At 46.9% G+C, this 19,457-nt stretch overlaps 2 non-coding genes across 2 annotated transcripts; both read left to right on the forward strand.

The window, feature by feature from the left end:
- Positions 1–15,330: 15,330 nt before the first annotated feature.
- TRNAI-AAU (transfer RNA isoleucine (anticodon AAU)) lies at positions 15,331–15,404 on the forward strand. Its single transcript has one exon. It is a non-coding gene; the product is annotated as a tRNA-Ile (tRNA).
- A 3,592-nt stretch (positions 15,405–18,996) lies between these two features.
- On the forward strand, positions 18,997–19,070 carry TRNAI-AAU (transfer RNA isoleucine (anticodon AAU)). The gene has a single exon. It is a non-coding gene; the product is annotated as a tRNA-Ile (tRNA).
- The last annotated feature ends 387 nt before the right edge of the window (positions 19,071–19,457 follow it).

Consider the following 19,457-nt stretch of genomic DNA (forward strand, 5'->3'; position numbering starts at 1 on the left):
CGGTGCCCTTGATGTGTACTGCCGACGTATGCAACAGGTTGATCTTTGCCCAATAGCCCAATTGTTCTGCTATTGCATTGAGGGATTTTGAATGCATGCTTCACTGTTGGTTAATGTAAAAGACCGCTACCTTATTCTCTGTCTTTTCTTGCACATTTTTCTGAGACAGATGATGATGGGAAAACTTCAAAACCCTGAAGCTTACCATCAACTCCATCTACTTCCATGACCTCCGACTCTCTAGGAAAGACCACTTGTATCGACAGGATCAGTCCAAGACAGTAGCTCTCCAGCCAGGTTTGCTGCCATCTGTTGCGAGGAATTCAGGAGGATCCAGGTGTATTAGTGTCCACTTAGACCAGTGGTCTTCAAACTCTTTAATGCCACATCCACCCAAAGGGAAACAAAAACATTGGTGCCTCCCCTCTGAATTTTCCAGAATTCTTCTATCAAATTGACACTGTTTAAATATGTCTAGACCTATTTAAACATTGCAGTTAAGTTCTGTTACTGTTTTAAAAATGCAATCAAATACATGACCCCAAATATACTATTCTGGTCAGGCAGGCCTTACTAACCAATTGCAGCGTCATGCTCTGCTGAGTAAACTGATCTCACGGCAGTGAGGAATGCACAGGCCGGGTGGTGCCCGGCGCACGAAAGCGCGCCTTCTTGTGTTGTACGTCTCTTTGCGCAAATGCAAACTCAAATTTCCTGCAGTGTGGTCGGCAGGAGAGACATGGGAAGGTGCAGTAGGGAAGGCTTGAGCAACAAACCGTTGGCTATGTTTTGTTGTTACTTTGTTGACATGAGCTAGAGTAATTTAAAGCAGAAGGAATGGCCAGACCTAAAAACAACTCTCTTACCTCCAACGCCGAATAACCACTATAATTAGAATATCTCAAAAGCAGCTGGCCTTGTAAACTTAATGAGCAAGCAAGCCGATGCATTTTGGGTTTTGTTGTAAAAGAATACAAATCCTATCCATCCTTTCCTTTTCTTCCGGCAACAACCAATGTTACAAAGATATCACAGCACACAGTGACATTGACTGAAAGAAGAGGCGCTGAGGCTGGCGTGCAGCACTCAACAGCTCTTGTTATTGCAATCCAGACAGGGGATGGAAGGAGAAAAGTATGAAGGAATTGCGATAGTGAGACCGACTCTTCTGTGTATCTGCATGTCATGTGTAGGAAGTTGGCTCTGTATGTGCTATTTCAAAGTAAGGAATAGCATGCACAGAGTCCAAGGGTTCCCCTTAGAGGTAAAATAGTGGTAAAAAGAGATAATACTAATGCTCTATTTTGTGGTAGTGTGGTCGAGCAGGAGGCTTATCCAAGGAGTAGTGTTAAGCATTTGTTGTACATACACATAGACAATAAATGAGGTACACACACTCAGAGACAAATCCAGGCAATAGGTTTTGTATAGAAAAATATCTTTTCTTAGTTTATTTTAAGAACCACAGGTTCAAATTTAACATGTAATATCTTGTTTGAAAGGTATTGCAGGTAAGTACATTAGGAACTTTGAATCATTTCAATTGCATGTATACTTTTCAAGTTATTCACAAATAGCTATTTCAAAAGTGGACACAGTGCAATTTTCACAGTTCCTGGGGGAGGTAAGTTTTTGTTAGTTTTACCAGGTAAGTAAGACACTTACAGGGTTCAGTTCATGGTCCAAGGTAGCCCACCGTTGGGGGTTCAGAGCAACCCCAAAGTTACCACACCAGCAGCTCAGGGCCGGTCAGGTGCAGAGTTTAAAGTGGTGCCCAAAACGCATAGGCTTCAATGGAGAGAAGGGGGTGCCCCGGTTCCAGTCTGCCAGCAGGTAAGTACCCGCGTCTTCGGAGGGCAGACCAGGGGGGTTTTGTAGGGCACCGGGGGGGACACAAGCCCACACAGAAATTTCACCCTCAGCGGCGCGGGGGCGGCCGGGTGCAGTGTTAGAACAAGCGTCGGGTTCGCAATGGAAGTCAATGAGAGATCAAGGGATCTCTTCAGCGCTGCAGGCAGGCAAGGGGGGGCTTCCTCGGGGAAACCTCCACTTGGGCAAGGGAGAGGGACTCCTGGGGGTCACTTCTGCAGTGAAAGTCCGGTCCTTCAGGTCCTGGGGGCTGCGGGTGCAGGGTCTTTTCCAGGCGTCGGGACTTAGGTTTCAGAGAGTAGCGGTCAGGGGAAGCCTCGGGATTCCCTCTGCAGGCGGCGCTGTGGGGGCTCAGGGGGGACCGGTTTTGGTACTCACAGTCGTAGAGTAGTCCGGGGGTCCTCCCTGAGGTGTTGGTTCTCCACCAGCCGAGTCGGGGTCGCCGGGTGCAGTGTTGCAAGTCTCACGCTTCTTGCGGGGAGATTGCAGGGTTCTTTAAAGCTGCTCCTTTGGATAAAGTTACAGTCTTTTTGGAGCAGGTCCGCTGTCCTCTGGAGTTTCTTGTCATCGTCGAAGCAGGGCAGTCCTCAGAGGATTCAGAGGTCGCTGGTCCCTTTGGAAGGCGTCGCTGGAGCAGAGTTCTTTGGAAGGCAGGAGACAGGCCGGTGAGTTTCTGGAGCCAAGGCAGTAGTTGTCATCTGGTCTTCCTCTGCAGGGGTTATCAGCTAGGCAGTCCTTCTTGTTGTTGTTGCAGGAATCTAAAATCTTAGGTTCAGGGAAGCCCTTAAATACTAAATTTAAGGGCGTGTTTTGGTCTGGGGGGTTAGTAGCCAATGGCTACTAGCCCTGAGGGTGAGTACACCCTCTTTGTGCCTCCTCCCAAGGGGAGGGGGTCACATCCCTAATCCTATTGGGGGAATCCTCCATCTGCAAGATGGAGGATTTCTAAAAGTTAGAGTCACCTCAGCTCAGGACACCTTAGGGGCTGTCCTGACTGGCCAGTGACTCCTCCTTGTTATTCTCATTATTTTCTCCGGCCTTGCCGCCAAAAGTGGGGGCCGGGGCCGGAGGGGGCGGGCAACTCCACTAGCTGGAGTGTCCTGCGGTGCTGTGACAAAGGGGTGAGCCTTTGAGGCTCACCGCCAGGTGTTACAGCTCCTGCCTGGGGGAGGTGTTAGCATCTCCACCCAGTGCAGGCTTTGTTACTGGCCTCAGAGTGACAAAGGCACTCTCCCCATGGGGCCAGCAACATGTCTCTAGTGTGGCAGGCTGCTGGAACTAGTCAGCCTACACAGACAGTCGGTTAAGTTTCAGGGGGCACCTCTAAGGTGCCCTCTGGGGTGTATTTTGCAATAAAATGTACACTGGCATCAGTGTGCATTTATTGTGCTGAGAAGTTTGATACCAAACTTCCCAGTTTTCAGTGTAGCCATTATGGTGCTGTGGAGTTCGTGTTTGACAAACTCCCAGACCATATACTCTTATGGCTACCCTGCACTTACAATGTCTAAGGTTTTGTTTAGACACTGTAGGGGTACCATGCTCATGCACTGGTACCCTCACCTATGGTATAGTGCACCCTGCCTTAGGGCTGTAAGGCCTGCTAGAGGGGTGACTGACCTATACTTGCATAGGCAGTGAGAGGCTGGCATGGCACCCTGAGGGGAGTGCCATGTCGACTTACTCGTTTTGGTCTCACTAGCACACACAAGCTGGCAAGCAGTGTGTCTGTGCTGAGTGAGAGGTCTCCAGGGTGGCATAAGACATGCTGCAGCCCTTAGAGACCTTCCTTGGCATCAGGGCCCTTGGTACTAGCAGTACCAGTTACAAGGGACTTATCTGGATGCCAGGGTCTGCCAATTGTGGATACAAAAAGTACAGGTTAGGGAAAGAACACTGGTGCTGGGGCCTGGTTAGCAGGCCTCAGCACACTTTCAATTGTAAACATAGCATCAGCAAAGGCAAAAAGTCAGTGGGCAACCATGCCAAGGAGGCATTTCCTTACACAACCCCCCCCCAAACGAAAGAGGATGAGACTAACCTTTCCCAAGAGAGTCTTCATTTTCTAAGTGGAAGAACCTGGAAAGGCCATCTGCATTGGCATGGGCAGTCCCAGGTCTGTGTTCCACTATAAAGTCCATTCCCTGTAGGGAGATGGACCACCTCAACAGTTTTGGATTTTCACCTTTCATTTGCATCAGCCATTTTAGAGGTCTGTGGTCAGTTTGAACTAGGAAGTGAGTCCCAAAGAGGTATGGTCTCAGCTTCTTCAGGGACCAAACCACAGCAAAGGCCTCCCTCTCAATGGCACTCCAACGCTGCTCCCTGGGGAGTAACCTCCTGCTAATGAAAGCAACAGGCTGGTCAAGGCCATCATCATTTGTTTGGGACAAAACTGCCCCTATCCCATGTTCAGAGGCATCTGTCTGCACAATGAACTGCTTAGAATAATCTGGAGCTTTTAGAACTGGTGCTGAGCACATTGCTTGTTTCAGGGTGTCAAAGGCCTGTTGGCATTCTACAGTCCAGTTCACTTTCTTGGGCATTTTCTTGGAGGTGAGTTCAGTGAGGGCTGTCACAATGGATCCATATCCCTTCACAAACCTCCTGTAATACCCAGTCAAGCCAAGGAATGCCCTGACTTGAGTCTGGGTTTTTGGAGCTACCCAGTCCAGAATAGTCTGGATCTTGGGTTGGAGTGGCTGAACTTGGCCTCCACATACAAGGTGGCCCAAGTAAACCACAGTTCCCTGCCCTATCTGGCATTTGGATGCCTTGATAGAGAGGCCTGCAGATTGCAGAGCCTTCAAAACCTTCTTCAGGTGGACCAGGTGATCCTGCCAGGTGGAGCTAAAGACAGCAATATCATCAAGATAAGCTGTGCTAAAGGACTCCAAACCAGCAAGGACTTGATTCACCAACCTTTGGAAGGTGGCAGGGGCATTCTTTAAACCAAAGGGCATAACAGTAAACTGATAATGCCCATCAGGTGTGGAGAATGCTGTTTTCTATTTTGCTCCAGGTGCCATTTTTATTTGCCAGTACCCTGCTGTCAAGTCAAAGGTACTTAAGAATTTGGCAGCACCTAATTTGTCTATGAGCTCATCAGCTCTAGGAATTGGATGGGCATCTGTCTTGGTGACAGAGTTGAGCCCTCTGTAGTCCACACAAAACCTCATCTCTTTCTTTCCATCTTTGGTGTGAGGTTTGGGGACTAAGACCACTGGGCTAGCCCAGGGGCTGTCAGAGCGCTCAATTACTCCCAATTCCAGCATCTTGTGGACTTCCACCTTGATGCTTTCCTTAACATGGTCAGACTGTCTAAAAATTTTGTTTTTGACAGGCATGCTGTCTCCTGTGTCCACATCATGGGTACACAGGTGTGTCTGACCAGGGGTTAGGGAGAAGAGTTCAGGAAACTGTTGTAGGACTCTCCTACAATCAGCTTGCTGTTGGCCAGAGAGGGTGTCTGAGTAGATCACTCCATCTACTGAGCCATCTTTTGGGTCTGATGACAGAAGATCAGGGAGAGGTTCACTCTCTGCCTCCTGATCCTCATCTGTTACCATCAACAGATTTACATCAGCCCTGTCATGGAAGAGCTTAAGGCGGTTCACATGGATCACCCTCTTGGGGCTCCTGCTTGTGCCCAGGTCCACCAGGTAGGTGACCTGACTCTTCCTTTCTAGCACTGGGTAAGGGCCACTCCATTTGTCCTGGAGTGCCCTGGGAGCCACAGGCTCCAGAACCCAGACTTTCTGCCCTGGTTGGAACTCAACCATTGCAGCCTTTTGGTCATACCAAAACTTCTGGAGCTGTTGGCTGGCCTCAAGGTTTTTGCTTGCCTTTTCCATGTACTCTGCCATTCTAGAGCGAAGGCCAAGTACATAGTCCACTATGTCCTGTTTAGGCTCATGAAGAGGTCTCTCCCAGCCTTCTTTAACAAGAGCAAGTGGTCCCCTTACAGGATGACCAAACAGAAGTTCAAAGGGTGAGAATCCTACTCCCTTCTGTGGCACCTCTCTGTAAGCGAAAAGCAGACATGGCAAGAGGACATCCCATCTCCTTTTGAGCTTTTCTGGGAGCCCCATGATCATGCCTTTTAATGTCTTGTTGAATCTCTCAACTAAGCCATTAGTTTGTGGATGGTATGGTGTAGTGAATTTGTAAGTCACCCCACACTCATTCCACATGTGTTTTAGGTATGCTGACATGAAGTTGGTACCTCTGTCAGACACCACCTCCTTAGGGAAACCCACTCTGGTAAAGATAACAATAAGGGCCTTGGCTACTGCAGGGGCAGTAGTTGACCTAAGGGGAATAGCTTCAGGATACCTAGTAGCATGATCCACTACTACTAGGATATACATATTTCCTGAGGCTGTGGGAGGTTCTAGTGGACCAACTATGTCCACACCCACTCTTTCAAAGGGGACCCCCACCACTGGAAGTGGAATGAGGGGGGCCTTTGGATGCCCACCTGTCTTACCACTGGCTTGACAGGTGGGGCAGGAGAGGCAAAACTCCTTAACCTTGTGGGACATATTGGGCCAGTAGAAGTGGTTGACTAGCCTCTCCCATGTCTTGGTTTGTCCCAAATGCCCAGCAAGGGGAATATCATGGGCTAAGGTCAGAATAAACTCTCTGAACGACTGAGGCACTACCACTCTCCTAGTGGCACCAGGTTTGGGGTCTCTGGCCTCAGTGTACAGGAGTCCATCTTCCCAATAGACCCTATGTGTTCCATTTTTCTTGCCCTTGGACTCTTCAGCAGCTTGCTGCCTAAGGCCTTCAAGAGAGGGACAGGTTTCTTGTCCCTTACACAGCTCCTCCCTTGAGGGTCCCCCTGGGCCTAAGAGCTCAACCTGATAAGGTTCAAGCTCCAAAGGCTCAGTTCCCTCAGAAGGCATAACTTCTTCCTGAGAAGAGAGGTTCTCTTTTTCTGACTGTGTTGCAGTTGGTTTCCCAACTGACTTTCCTTTTCTCTTGGTAGGCTGGGCCTTTCTTCCAGACTCCAGCTCTACTTTTTCACCCTGTGCCTTGCACTGTGCTCTTGTTTTTACACACACCAGTTCAGGGATACCCAGCATGGCTGCATGGGTTTTTAGTTCTACCTCAGCCCATGCTGAGGACTCCAGGTCATTTCCAAGCAGACAGTCTACTGGGATGTTTGAGGAGACCACCACCTGTTTCAGGCCATTGACCCCTCCCCATTCTAAAGTTACCATTGCCATGGGATGTGCTTTAGTCTGATTGTCAGCGTTGGTGACTGTATAGGTTTTTCCAGTCAGGTATTGGCCAGGGGAAACCAGTTTCTCTGTCACCATGGTGACACTGGCACCTGTATCCCTCAGGCCCTCTACACTTGTCCCATTAATAAAGAGCTGCTGCCTGTATTTTTGCATGTTAGGCGGCCAGGCAGCTAGTTTGGCTAAATCCACCCCACCCTCAGAGACTAGAGTAGCTTCAGTGTGGACCCTGATTTGCTCTGGGCACACTGTTGATCCCACTTGGAGACTAGCCATTCCAGTGTTACCTGGATTGGAGTTTGGAGTGGAACTTTTCTTGGGACAGGCCTTGTCTCCAGTTTGGTGTCCAGACTGACTACAGTTTCGACACCAGGCCTTTTTGGGATCAAAGTTTTTACCCTTGTACCCAGGATTGTTTTGTGAAGAGGCTCTGGGCCCACCCTCCTGTGCAGGTTTTTGGGGGCCTGTAGAAGACTCTTTACTATTTTTATTTTTGGCTGTCTCACCACCTTTCCCCTGGGGAGGTTTTGTGACCCCTTTCTTTTGGTCACCCCCTGTGGAAGTTTTGGACACCCTTGTCTTGACCCAATGGTCCGCCTTCTTTCCCAATTCTTGGGGAGAAATTGGTCCTAGGTCTACCAGATGCTGATGCAGTTTATCATTGAAACAATTACTTAACAGGTGTTCTTTCACAAATAAATTGTACAGCCCATCATAATTACTTACACCACTGCCTTGAATCCAACCATCTAGTGTTTTTACTGAGTAGTCTACAAAGTCAACCCAGGTCTGGCTCGAGGATTTTTGAGCCCCCCTGAATCTAATCCTATACTCCTCAGTGGAGAATCCAAAGCCCTCAATCAGGGTACCCTTCATGAGGTCATAAGATTCTGCATCTTTTCCATAGAGTGTGAGGAGTCTATCCCTACACTTTCCTGTGAACATTTCCCAAAGGAGGGCACCCCAGTGAGATTTGTTCACTTTTCTGGTTACACAAGCCCTCTCAAAAGCTGTGAACCATTTGGTGATGTCATCACCATCTTCATATTTAGTTACAATCCCTTTGGGGATTTTCAACATGTCAGGAGAATCTCTGACCCTAGTTATGTTGCTGCCACCATTGATGGGTCCTAGGCCCATCTCTTGTTTCCCTTTCTATGGCTAGGATCTGTCTTTCCAAAGCCAATCTTTTGGCCATCCTGGCTAACTGGATGTCCTCTTCACTGGAGTTATCCTCAGTGATTTCAGAGTTGTTGGTCCCTCCTGTGAGGGAACCAGCATCTCTGACTATTATTTGTGGAGTCAGGGCTTGAGAAGCCCTGTTCTCCCTAAGTAGGACTGGAGGGGGGGAATTTCCCTCCAAGTCACTATCTTCATCCTCTGTGTTGCCATCCTCAGAGGGGTTGGCTTTTTCAAACTCTGCCAAAAGCTCCTGGAGCTGTACTTTGGTAGGTTTGGAGCCCATTGCTATTTTCTTTAGTTTACAGAGTGACCTTAGCTCTCTCATCTGTAGATGGAGGTAAGGTGTGGTGTCGAGTTCCACCACATTCACATCTGTGCTAGACATTATGCTTCTAAAAGTTGGAATACTTTTTAAGAATCTACAACTAGTTCTAGGTTCTAATTCAAACTTTTAACAAACTTTTAAACTCTAAAAGAAATGCTAACAGGGACTAACACAAGGCCCTAGCAGGACTTTTAAGAATTTAGAAAACTTTTCAAATTGCAAAAATCAATTTCTAATGACAATTTTGGAATTTGTCGTGTGATCAGGTATTGGCTGAGTAGTCCAGCAAATGCAAAGTCTTGTACCCCACCGCTGATCCACCAATGTAGGAAGTTGGCTCTGTATGTGCTATTTCAAAGTAAGGAATAGCATGCACAGAGTCCAAGGGTTCCCCTTAGAGGTAAAATAGTGGTAAAAAGAGATAATACTAATGCTCTATTTTGTGGTAGTGTGGTCGAGCAGTAGGCTTATCCAAGGAGTAGTGTTAAGCATTTGTTGTACATACACATAGACAATAAATGAGGTACACACACTCAGAGACAAATCCAGCCAATAGGTTTTGTATAGAAAAATATCTTTTCTTAGTTTATTTTAAGAACCACAGGTTCAAATTTAACATGTAATATCTTGTTTGAAAGGTATTGCAGGTAAGTACATTAGGAACTTTGAATCATTTCAATTGCATGTATACTTTTCAAGTTATTCACAAATAGCTATTTCAAAAGTGGACACAGTGCAATTTTCACAGTTCCTGGGGGAGGTAAGTTTTTGTTAGTTTTACCAGGTAAGTAAGACACTTACAGGGTTCAGTTCTTGGTCCAAGGTAGCCCACCGTTGGGGGTTCAGAGCAACCCCAAAGTTACCACACCAGCAGCTCAGGGCCGGTCAGGTGCAGAGTTCAAAGTGGTGCCCAAAACGCATAGGCTTCAATGGAGAGAAGGGGGTGCCCCGGTTCCAGTCTGCCAGCAGGTAAGTACCCGCGTCTTCGGAGGGCAGACCAGGGGGGTTTTGTAGGGCACCGGGGGGGACACAAGCCCACACAGAAATTTCACCCTCAGCGGCGCGGGGGCGGCCGGGTGCAGTGTTAGAACAAGCGTCGGGTTCGCAATGGAAGTCAATGAGAGATCAAGGGATCTCTTCAGCGCTGCAGGCAGGCAAGGGGGGGCGTCCTCGGGGAAACCTCCACTTGGGTAAGGGAGAGGGACTCCTGGGGGTCACTTCTGCAGTGAAAGTCCGGTCCTTCAGGACCTGGGGGCTACGGGTGCAGGGTCTTTTCCAGGCGTCCGGACTTAGGTTTCAGAGAGTCGCAGTCAGGGGAAGCCTCGGGATTCCCTCTGCAGGCGGCGCTGTGGGGGCTCAGGGGGGACCGGTTTTGGTACTCACAGTCGTAGAGTAGTCCGGGGGTCCACCCTGAGGTGTTGGTTCTCCACCAGCCGAGTCGGGGTCGCCGGGTGCAGTGTTGCAAGTCTCACGCTTCTTGCGGGGAGATTGCAGGGTTCTTTAAAGCTGCTCCTTTGGATAAAGTTGCAGTCTTTTTGGAGCAGGTCCGCTGTCCTCGGGAGTTTCTTGTCGTCGTCGAAGCAGGGCAGTCCTCAGAGGATTCAGAGGTCGCTGGTCCCTTTGGAAGGCGTCGCTGGAGCAGAGTTCTTTGGAAGGCAGGAGACAGGCCGGTGAGTTTCTGGAGCCAAGGCAGTAGTTGTCGTCTGGTCTTCCTCTGCAGGGGTTATCAGCTAGGCAGTCCTTCTTCTTGTTGTTGCAGGAATCTAAAATCTTAGGTTCAGGGAAGCCCTTAAATACTAAATTTAAGGGCGTGTTTAGGTCTGGGGGGTTAGTAGCCAATGGCTACTAGCCCTGAGGGTGAGTACACCCTCTTTGTGCCTCCTCCCAAGGGGAGGGGGTCACATCCCTAATCCTATTGGGGGAATCCTCCATCTACAAGATGGAGGATTTCTAAAAGTTAGAGTGACCTCAGCTCAGGACACCTTAGGGGCTGTCCTGACTGGCCAGTGACTCCTCCTTGTTATTCTCATTATTTTCTCCGGCCTTGCCGCCAAAAGTGGGGGCCGGGGCCGGAGGGGGCGGGCAACTCCACTAGCTGGAGTGTCCTGCGGTGCTGTGACAAAGGGGTGAGCCTTTGAGGCTCACTGCCAGGTGTTACAGCTCCTGCCTGGGGGAGGTGTTAGCATCTCCACCCAGTGCAGGCTTTGTTACTGGCCTCAGAGTGACAAAGGCACTCTCCCCATGGGGCCAGCAACATGTCTCTAGTGTGGCAGGCTGCTGGAACTAGTCAGCCTACACAGACAGTCGGTTAAGTTTCAGGGGGCACCTCTAAGGTGCCCTCTGGGGTGTATTTTGCAATAAAATGTACACTGGCATCAGTGTGCATTTATTGTGCTGAGAAGTTTGATACCAAACTTCCCAGTTTTCAGTGTAGCCATTATGGTGCTGTGGAGTTCGTGTTTGACAAACTCCCAGACCATATACTCTTATGGCTACCCTGCACTTACAATGTCTAAGGTTTTGTTTAGACACTGTAGGGGTACCATGCTCATGCACTGGTACCATCACCTATGGTATAGTGCACCCTGCCTTAGGGCTGTAAGGCCTGCTAGAGGGGTGACTGACCTATACTTGCATAGGCAGTGAGAGGCTGGCATGGCACCCTGAGGGGAGTGCCATGTCGACTTACTCGTTTTGGTCTCACTAGCACACACAAGCTGGCAAGCAGTGTGTCTGTGCTGAGTGAGAGGTCTCCAGGGTGGCATAAGACATGCTGCAGCCCTTAGAGACCTTCCTTGGCATCAGGGCCCTTGGTACTAGTAGTACCAGTTACAAGGGACTTATCTGGATGCCAGGGTCTGCCAATTGTGGATACAAAAAGTACAGGTTAGGGAAAGAACACTGGTGCTGGGGCCTGGTTAGCAGGCCTCAGCACACTTTCAATTGTAAACATAGCATCAGCAAAGGCAAAAAGTCAGGGGGCAACCATGCCAAGGAGGCATTTCCTTACATCATGGAAAAAGGATAACTCTGTCATTCATGGCTGGTTAGCTCAGTTGGTTAGAGCGTGGTGCTAATAACGCCAAGGTTGCTGGTTCGATCCCCGTACGAGCCAAGTTAAGTTTTTTCTCTCAAGTAAACTCTTTTTTTCTCATTTAATCAAACGCTTGTAAATCCATAATCTCTGTTGCTCCAGTACATGTTCACTTTCCATTAGTCCTTCTTTTGCCACTTCTGACCAAAGCTCAAGCCGGCAGCGCCAGTAGAACAACAGAAGTGCAAGAGATTGTCTCTCCAAGATGGAGACACTGGCTCAGACTATGTCACGTGAGAGGTGGAGGGAGACCAAGAGCTGATTATTAGATGCGTGGGGATAAGAGGAACATAACTCAGGTGAACAGATTCTGGATAGTCATGCTATAGCTAGGATCAGCAACGTTACAGGGGAAAGGATAGGAAAATAATTAGGTGACAGAAGTATAGAAGTGGCTACAAGGGGGTGTGTCTCTTAACAGGGCCGAAAGATACACAGAAGGCGAAGGTGAAGTGAAAGAAGAAAGAAAGATCAAAGGAAATCAACAGTGATTGAGAGAAAACTCACAAAGGCAAATTGAGCAAAAGATAGGACCTGGGGAGTTAGACTACTTCAATGCAAATTTACGCCGCAGATGAGCATGACAACTGACCCTTGTCCAGTGGTGCTGAAACAATTTTCAGTGTGGGGGTGCTGCCATCAAAGAGCTTCTGAAAATCCAGGAATCATACAAAGAACAAGTCCTGCAGAATGAGCCACGCACATTCAGAAAGAGTGGTGATGCGTTTGTTACTTATTGGTAATCTTCATTAGCCTTAGTCCATTGCGTCCTTGTGACAGTCATTACAAAGTAAAGTGATGTCACCCTCCAAGAGGAAGAAAGAACAGGAGGATTCTCAAATGCTAGCGCCATGCACCCAACCTGGGTGCCAAGCCCTTGCAAAGGACTGATGGGAAGGTGGGCAGGATGTAATGTTTGTGACAAGGACAAGATGGACTTAGGGTAATGCAGAGTTCAAAACATTGGTACTCAAATGCAAAACAGAAAGTTTATTAAGCGATAATGCTTGACAAATGTATGCCCTCAGGCCCAAGTAACCACCCTAGGAATTTCCTAGATTGTTACTCACTGGAATTCAACCCAGGAGGTGGCCATTCCTCTCGTAGACCATCCCTGACCTGGAAGATTTTCTAAAAAGCCTTGCAAAGCCAGAAAAATTGACAACTTAATCCACCTACTCAGAGTCATAAAAGTCACCTTCTTGTCTTTTCCAGGCTGTCCAAAAGTCACAAACAAGGAGTCGGTTTTCCTGAACTACAGAGGCCTGGTGACATAAATGAAAAGAGCTCTTTAAACATCAAGTGTATTCAACAAATGTTCCTCCGGAGAGGAAGGAGAGGGAATGAAAGAAGGAAGAATTATTTACTAAGATCTATCAAAAATAGACTTAACCTTTGCAGCAAAGATAGGGCTAGGCCTTAAAGTTACCCCATCTTCCAAAGTATCAAATGAAGAGAGGACAGCATTTTAAGGCTCCCAGCTCCCCAATTGTTCTCAGCAAGGTGATAGCAAATAGGAAAATAACTTTATAGGAGACAATCTTTAATTCTACAGTATCCAGATCCTCAAAGAGATAAAATTGCAAAGCCTATAAAAGAGTAGGAAGATTCTGAGTTGGAGAAAAGGGATTTTTCATTGTTCTTACCATTGACAAAAGATCATAACAGTCTAGACACCAAAGAGTGTAACATCGATGAAAGTTCAGAAAAGTCCCTAAAAGCCTTTATCGCAAACCAATGAGCTTTCAGAGTGGAAAGAGATTCAAGTGAAACCCATTCAGAAGAAAATGCAAAATAGCAGACAAACTACAGGTAGGTGCCAAAAGATCATGAGCAGAACATCACGTCTGAAAGGACTTCCAGTTCTTTGAGTAAGACTTCGAAGTAGAAGGCCTGCTGGAGTGCTGAATTAACTCCACTAAGGAAGAGGAAAGACCCTTTGCTAGCAGTCCAGACTTCTCAACCTCCAAAGGAATAGAGTGAGTTGGAGCAAGAAGGTCAGGGACGACGTTCTGAGAAGAGACACACTTGAGCAGTACCCAAGGAGGTAGAAGAGCCAGGGGTTCAGAAGAGGAAACCATGACATCTCTGGCCAATCAGGGCCAACAAGAATCAAGTTCCCTCCCCCCTGCTGAGACTTGAAGAGAACTATCTGGATCAATAAAAAGGGGGGGAATGTATAAAGGAGACTTCTCAGCCACTTTATCACCAATACGTCCACTACCTAGGCTCCTTGTTCCGGAAACCTGGATCAGAATCGACAAAGATGAGCATTGTCCTTGTTTGAAAAGAGATCCAGAAAGGGTTTCACAAACTCTCGGCATATCTCTCAAAACAACGACCTGGATAACGTCAACTCCAGCAAATTTGGAAACCTCCAGCTGTCTGCCATCACATTGTCGGTGCCCTTGATGTGTACTGCCGACGTATGCAACAGGTTGATCTCTGCCCAATAGCCCAATTGTTCTGCTATTGCATTGAGGGATTTTGAATGCATGCTTCACTGCTGGTTAATGTAAAAGACCACTACCTTATTCTCTGTCTTTACTAGCACATTTTTCTGAGACAGATGATGATGGGAAAACTTCAAAGCCCTGAAGCTTACCATCAATCCATCTACTTCCATGACCTCCGACTCTCTAGGAAAGACCACTTGAATCGACAGGATCAGTCCAACGCAGTAGCTCTCCAGCCAGGTTTGCTGGCATCTGTTGCGAGGGATTCAGGAGGATCCAGGTGTATTAGTGTCCACTTAGACCAGTGGTCTTCAAACTCTTTAATGCCACATCCACCCAAAGGGAAAAAAAAACATTGGTGCCTCCCCTCTGAATTTTCCAGAATTCTTCTATCAAATTGACACTGTTTAAATATGTCTAGACCTATTTAAACATTGCAGTTAAGTTCTGTTACTGTTTTAAAAATGCAATCAAATACATGACCCCAAATATACTATTCTGGTCAGGCAGGCCTTACTAACCAATTGCAGCGTCATGCTCTGCTGAGTAAACTGATCTCACGGCAGTGAGGAATGCACAGGCCGGGTGGTGCCCGGCGCACGAAAGCGCGCCTTCTTGTGTTGTACGTCTCTTTGCGCAAATGCAAACTCAAATTTCCTGCACTGTGGTCGGCAGGAGAGACATGGGAAGCTGCAGTAGGGAAGGCTTGAGCAACAAACCGTTGGCTATGTTTTGTTGTTACTTTGTTGACATGAGCTAGAGTAATTTAAAGCAGAAGGAATGGCCAGACCTAAAAACAACTCTCTTACCTCCAACGCCGAATAACCACTATAATTAGAGTATCTCAAAAGCAGCTGGCTTGTAAACTTAATGAGCAAGCAAGCCGATGCATTTTGAGTTTTGTTGTAACAGAATACAAATCCTATCCATCCTTTCCTTTTCTTCCGGCAACAACCAATGTTACAAAGATATCACAGCACACAGTGACATTGATTGAAAGAAGAGGCGCTGAGGCTGGCGTGCAGCACTCAACAGCTCTTGTTATTGCAATCCAGACAGGGGACGGAAGGAGAAAAGTATAAAGGAATTGCGATAGTGAGACCGACTCTTCTGTGTATCTGCATGTCATGGAAAAAGGATAACTCTGTCATTCATGGCCGGTTAGCTCAGTTGCTTAGAGCGTCGTGCTAATAACGCGAAGGTCGCGGGTTCGATCCCCGTACCGGCCAAGTTAAGTTTTTTCTCTCAAGTAAACTCTTTTTTTCTCATTTAATCAAACGCTTGTAAATCCATACACTCTGTTGCTCCAGTACACATTCACTTTCCATTAGTCCTTCTTTTGCCACTTCTGACCAAAGCTCAAGCCGGCAGCGCCAGTAGAACAACAGAACTGCAAGAGATTGTCTCTCCAAGATGGAGACACTGGCTCAGACTATGTCACGTGAGAGGTGGAGGGAGACCAAGAGCTGATTATTAGATGCGTGGGGATAAGAGGAACATAACTCATGTGAACAGATTCTGGATAGTCATGCTATAGCTAGGATCAGCAACGTTACAGGGGAAAGGATAGGAAAATAATTAGGTGACAGAAGTATAGAAGTGGCTACAAGGGGGCGTGTCTCTTAACAGGGCCGAAAGATACACTGAAGGCGAAGGTGAAGTGAAAGAAGAAAGAAAGATCAAAGGAAATCAACAGTGATTGAGAGAAAACTCACAAAGGCAAATTGAGCAAAAGACAGGACCTGGGGAGTTAGACTACTTCAATGCAAATTTACGCCGCAGATGAGCATGACTACTGACCCTTGTCCAGTGGTGCTGAAACAATTTTCAGTGTGGGGGTGCTGCCATCAAAGGGCTTCTGAAAATCCAGGAATCATACAAAGAACAAGTCCTGCAGAATGAGCCACACACATTCAGAAAGAGTGGTGATGCGTTGGTTACTTATTGGTAATCTTCATTAGCCTTAGTCCATTGCGTCCTTGTGACAGTCATTACAAAGTAAAGTGATGTCACCCTCCAAGAGGAAGAAAGAACAGGAGGATTCTTAAATGCTAGCGCCATGCACCCAACCTGGGTGCCAAGCCCTTGCCAAAGGACTGATGGGAAAGTGGGCAGGATGTAATGTTTGTGACAAGGACAAGATGGACTTAGGGTAATGCAGAGTTCAAAACATTGGTACTCAAATGCAAAACAGAAAATTTATTAAGCGATAATGCTTGACAAATGTATGCCCTCAGGCCCAAGTAACCACCCTAGGAATTTCCTAGATTGTTACTCACTGGAATTCAACCCAGGAGGTGGCCATTCCACTCGTAGACCATCCCTGACCTGGAAGATTTTCTAAAAAGCCTTGAAAAGCCAGAAAAATTGACAACTTAATCCACCTACTCAGAGTCATAAAAGTCACCTTCTTGTCTTTTCCAGGCTGTCCAAAAGTCACAAACAAGGAGTCGGTTTTCCTGCACTGCAGAGGCCTGGTGACATAAATGAAAAGAGCTCTTTAAACATCAAGTGTATTCAACAAATGTTCCTCTGGAGAGGAAGGAGAGGGAATGAAAGAAGGAAGAATTATTTCCTAAGATCTATCAAAAATAGACTTAACCTTTGCAGCAAAGGTAGGGCTAGGCCTTAAAGTTACCCCATCTTCCAAAGTATCAAATGAAGAGAGGACAGCATTTTAAGGCTCCCAGCTCCCCAATTGTTCTCAGCAAGGTGATAGCAAATAGGAAAATAACTTTATAGAAGAGAATCTTAAATTGTACAGTATCCAGATCCTCAAAGAGATAAAATTGCAAAGCCTATAAAAGAGTAGGAAGATTCTGAGTTGGAGAAAAGGGATTTTTCATTGTTCTTACCATTGACAAAAGATCATAACAGTCTAGACACCAAAGAGTGTAACATCAATGAAAGTTCAGAAAAGTCCCTAAAAGCCTTTATCGCAAACCAATGAGCTTTCAGAGTGGAAAGAGATTCAAGTGAAACCCATTCAGAAGAAAATGCAAAATAGCAGACAAACTAAAGGTAGGTGCCAAAAGATCATGAGCAGAACATCACGTCTGAAAGGACTTCCAGTTCTTTGAGTAAGACTTCGAAGTAGAAGGCCTGCTGGAGTGCTGAATTAACTCCACTAAGGAAGAGGAAAGACCCTTTGCTAGCAGTCCAGACTTCTCAACCTCCAAAGCGATAGAGTGAGTTGGAGCAAGAAGGTCAGGGACGACGTTCTGAGAAGAGACACACTTGAGCAGTACCCAAGGAGGGAGAAGAGCCAGGGGTTCAGAAGAGGAAACCATGACATCTCTGGCCAATCAGGGTCAACAAGAATCAAGTTCCCTCCCCCTGCTGAGACTTGAAGAGAACCATCTGGATCAGCAAAAAGGGGGGGAATGTATAAAGGAGACTTCTCAGCCACTTTATCACCAATACGTCCACTACCTAGGCTCCTTGTTCCGGAAACCTGGATCAGAATCGACAAAGATGAGCATTGTCCTTGTTTGAAAAGAGATCCAGAAAGGGTTTCACAAACTCTCGGCATATCTCTCAAAACAACGACCTGGATAACGTCAACTCCAGCAAATTTGGAAACCTCCAGCTGTCTGCCATCACATTGTCGGTGCCCTTGATGGGTACTGCCGACGTATGCAACAGGTTGATCTCTGCCCAATAGCCCAATTGTTCTGCTATTGCATTGAGGGATTTTGAATGCATGCTTCACTGCTGGTTAATGTAAAAGACCGCTACCTTATTCTCTGTCTTTACTAGCACATTTTTCTGAGACAGATGATGATGGGAAAACTTCAAAGCCCTGAAGCTTACCATCAACTCCATCTACTTCCATGACCTCCAACTCTCTAGGAAAGACCACTTGAATCGACAGGATCAGTCCAACGCAGTAGCTCTCCAGCCAGGTTTGCTGGCATCTGTTGCGAGGAATTCAGGAGGATCCAGGTGTATTAGTGTCCACTTAGACCAGTGGTCTTCAAACTCTTTAATGCCACATCCACCCAAAGGGAAAAAAAAACATTGGTGCCTACCCTCTGAATTTTCCAGAATTCTTCTATCAAATTGACACTGTTTAAATATGTCTAGACCTATTTAAACATTGCAGTTAAGTTCTGTTACTGTTTTAAAAATGCAATCAAATACATGACCCCAAATATACTATTCTGGTCAGGCAGGCCTTTCTAACCAATTGTAGCGTCATGCTCTGCTGAGTAAACTGATCTCACGGCAGTGAGGAATGCACAGGCCGGGTGGTGACCGGCGCACGAAAGCGCGCCTTCTTGTGTTGTACGTCTCTTTGCGCAAATGCAAACTCAAATTTCCTGCACTGTGGTCGGCAGGAGAGACATGGGAAGGTGCAGTAGGGAAGGCTTGAGCAACAAACCGTTGGCTATGTTTTGTTGTTACTTTGTTGACATGAGCTAGAGTAATTTAAAGCAGAAGGAACTGCCAGACCTAAAAACAACTCTCTTACCTCCAACGCCGAATAACCACTATAATTAGAATATCTCAAAAGCAGCTGGCCTTGTAAACTTAATGAGCAAGCAAGCCGATGCATTTTGGGTTTTGTTGTAAAAGAATAGAAATCCTATCCATCCTTTCCTTTTCTTCCGGCAACAACCAATGTTACAAAAATATCACAGCACACAGTGACATTGACTGAAAGAAGAGGCGCTGAGGCTGGCGTGCAGCACTCAACAGCTCTTGTTATTGCAATCCAGACAGGGGACGGAAGGAGAAAAGTATGAAGGAATTGCGATAGTGAGACCGACTCTTCTGTGTATCTGCATGTCATGGAAAAAGGATAAGTCTGTCATTCATGGCCGGTTAGCTCAGTTGGTTAGAGCGTGGTGCTAATAACGCCAAGGTCGCGGTTTCGATCCCCGTACGGGCCAAGTTACGTTTTTTCTCTCAAGTAAACTCTTTTTTTCTCATTTAATCAAACGCTTGTAAATCCATACACTCCGTTGCTCCAGTACACGTTCACTTTCCATTAGTCCTTCTTTTGCCACTTCTGACCAAAGCTCAAGCCGGCAGCGAAAGTAGAACAACAGAAGTGCAAGAGATTGTCTCTCCAAGATGGAGACACTGGCTCAGACTATGTCACGTGAGAGGTGGAGGGAGACCAAGAGCTGATTATTAGATGCGTGGGGCTAAGAGGAACATAACTCAGGTGAACAGATTCTGGATAGTCATGCTATAGCTAGGATCAGCAACTAACAGGGGAAAGGATAGGAAAATAATTAGGTGACAGAAGTATAGAAGTGGCTACAAGGGGGCGT

Source organism: Pleurodeles waltl, chromosome 12 (genome assembly GCF_031143425.1).
Source record: "Pleurodeles waltl isolate 20211129_DDA chromosome 12, aPleWal1.hap1.20221129, whole genome shotgun sequence".
Taxonomy (NCBI): Eukaryota; Metazoa; Chordata; class Amphibia; order Caudata; family Salamandridae; genus Pleurodeles; species Pleurodeles waltl.